The 2,635-nt window shown below is 33.3% G+C and overlaps 1 protein-coding gene across 2 annotated transcripts in view; it reads right to left on the minus strand.

Moving 5' to 3' along the window:
• The window catches only part of LOC137627723 (mitochondrial 2-oxodicarboxylate carrier), a 270,316-nt gene extending 268,618 nt beyond the window's left edge, over window positions 1–1,698 (minus strand). Inside the window, exon 1 of one of the 2 annotated variants that reach the window (XM_068358985.1) lies at window positions 1,559–1,698. The gene's annotated coding sequence lies outside the window, so the exon portion shown is untranslated. The remainder of the gene's footprint in view (window positions 1–1,558) is intronic. The other variant, XM_068358984.1, reaches the window with a different exon arrangement.
• Between the last annotated feature and the right edge of the window lie 937 nt (window positions 1,699–2,635).

The following is a 2,635-nucleotide window of genomic DNA, read 5'->3' on the forward strand; positions in this document are numbered from 1 at the left end:
TATCCAAAATATACACTGTTCAGTATATAGCCATTGTAACTCACATGAAAGTAAAAATATCCCTAAAAAGGTAACCAACATGATCGGCATGTGCAGATCATTCATGAACTGAATGCCATAACAGAGGAGCAGTGAGATAATGTTTATTTGTTAGCAAAGTGAGCAACGGTGAAGAGATCATTTGATGAATATGATGTGAATCTTGGATTATTATGATACTTTAATACTAACCTACGCTGATGGTGTGCGCTGCACATCCATGTACTGCTTGCCAAAACAGAGGAGCAGTGAGATAATGTAAAGGGAGCCATGGTAGGAAAAAACAATGAGGGACATATTGTCAAGTGTAGTAATTATGATACTTGCATGTCACGCTACGTACAGGAACTATATACTGTATATATGTATGTATATATATATAATTATATATATATATATATATATATATATATATATATATATATATACATACATATATATATACATTATATACATTATATATATAATATAGCGTGACATTCAAGTATCATAATTATTACGATAAACAATAAGTCCCTCAAATGTTTTTTCCTACCATGGCTCCCTTTACATTATCTCACTGCTCCTCTGTTATGACATTTGGTACATGAATGATCTGCACATGCCAATCATGTTGGTTACCATTTTAGGGATATTTTTATTTTCTCACGAGTTACAATGGCTATATAATGAACAGTGTGTATTTTGGATATATAGGCCTTGGGATATATTGTCAGCAATATATGGAATTACACTAAATCTCGAAATACTTTTAATTCCTCCGTGGAAGAAGTCTTCCTGAGACAGTAGCCATACTGGAACTAAGTGGCTGGGAAAATATGGCTTTTATATACAACATTCAGGAACTTATACATGAATATCTGGAAGCCCCTAATTAGTTAAAAACCAGCTAATTATTACGACATACAAAAATCACCAAGATGCCACAAGTGAATGCAAACAAATCACAATCAGTGTCTCAAAAATGACCATTGGACTCGGGAAATTAAATGGTTTTCACATTTTAGTTTGTCGATTCTTAAATTTATTATACCTAAGGCCCCATTACTCATACAGGGAAAATTCCAATATGGCCAACACTTATTAATTTCTTATAGCAAATTCCAGTTTCGCTATAAAATAAATTATCAAATATTAACCAATAATTTAGTGTGCAAAAGTATTATAGTATATAACTTTTATATTCTTACAAGTACATTCCTTTAAATTATTACTTTGAATATCTGAGGAAAATTAAAAGAATCTAGAATACTTACCCTCAATATATATATATATATATATATATATATATATATATATATATATATATATATATATATATATATATATATATATATATATATAATTTACGGAAATTCTGTACTCGGTTTCTAAAGTATTTTTATATCTATTTCATTCTACTAAATCTGACCATTTCTGTTTAAAAGGACCAACTAAATGCTATTACCAATCGGAAGTATTTACAGTAGTCGTTAAAAATAAAACAAATATCGGAAAACAATTCCATGTTTTAAGTTACCTTCATATCTATGCTCCAAACTAAATCATCTGTTGTATACTTCGGCTTGATGCAGTTACGAAATTTCTTGGTATCACACATTACTAACAATATAATCTCCTTGAACTGAAGCAGCAACGACAATGGGGCACTGAAGAAATCTACTTCACTTCTAAGAAGAAGGCCTTGGATTCCACGGAGCAAACTATGTTACGTCACTACCCTCGAGAGTAACCAAGGCAAATTACCCATTTGGTAAAAGCGCTGTTAGTGGTGAAAACGTCATTTGCATATTAGAAAGACGAGCATCTCCACTATATATTAAAGAGCAAGTGTCTTGATATATACAGTATATATATATATATATATATATATATATATATATATATATATATATATATATATATATATATATACACTGTATATATTTCCTGTCATGTTTAGGCTAACAGGAATTAGTCATACCTAAGAGAGAGGTACACTTGGAAATCACATTCCCTCACAAATTGCAGACAAAGCGGGTTGTAGGTTGGAAAGGGGGAGGGGATGAGAAAGAGAAAGGTTGAATTTGTGTGCGTGTGTGTACTGTACATATCTATCTAAATATTTAGCCGTAATTTTTGACGGGTCGCGCAACTAAAATAAACGTTCACAGCGGCTGATGAATTCAGACTGTTTCAGGTTAAATTTACGAAGGTTTTCGGTCGTTTTCTTATCCATTCCTTCAATTTTGTACTATTCCTCCTACTTTTCCCTTCTCTTCTTATCATTACCCCGAGAAGTTCACCCCACCTGCACTCCCATTCCCTTGCATATCGAGCTCCTTACTCTCTGCCAATCGATCAAAAGTGAGGTCATCTTGTGATGGCTGAAGCCTCATCCTTCTTGAGCGAATTCCATCTGTGTATCGCCATTAAAGTTGAGAAGTGGTTTTCCTAAGGGAAATATGGCAGTTAAACTTACCCATAAAAATCTTTACGGTCTCGAAGGGATAGGGTGCAAGGGTCTAGGGTCAGAAAAGAGAGAGAGAGAGAGAGAGAGAGAGAGAGAGAGAGAGAGAGAGAGAGAGAGAGAGAGAGAGAGAGAGAGAGAGAGGTT

This window comes from Palaemon carinicauda, chromosome 35 (assembly GCF_036898095.1).
Source record: "Palaemon carinicauda isolate YSFRI2023 chromosome 35, ASM3689809v2, whole genome shotgun sequence".
Taxonomy (NCBI): domain Eukaryota; kingdom Metazoa; phylum Arthropoda; class Malacostraca; order Decapoda; family Palaemonidae; genus Palaemon; species Palaemon carinicauda.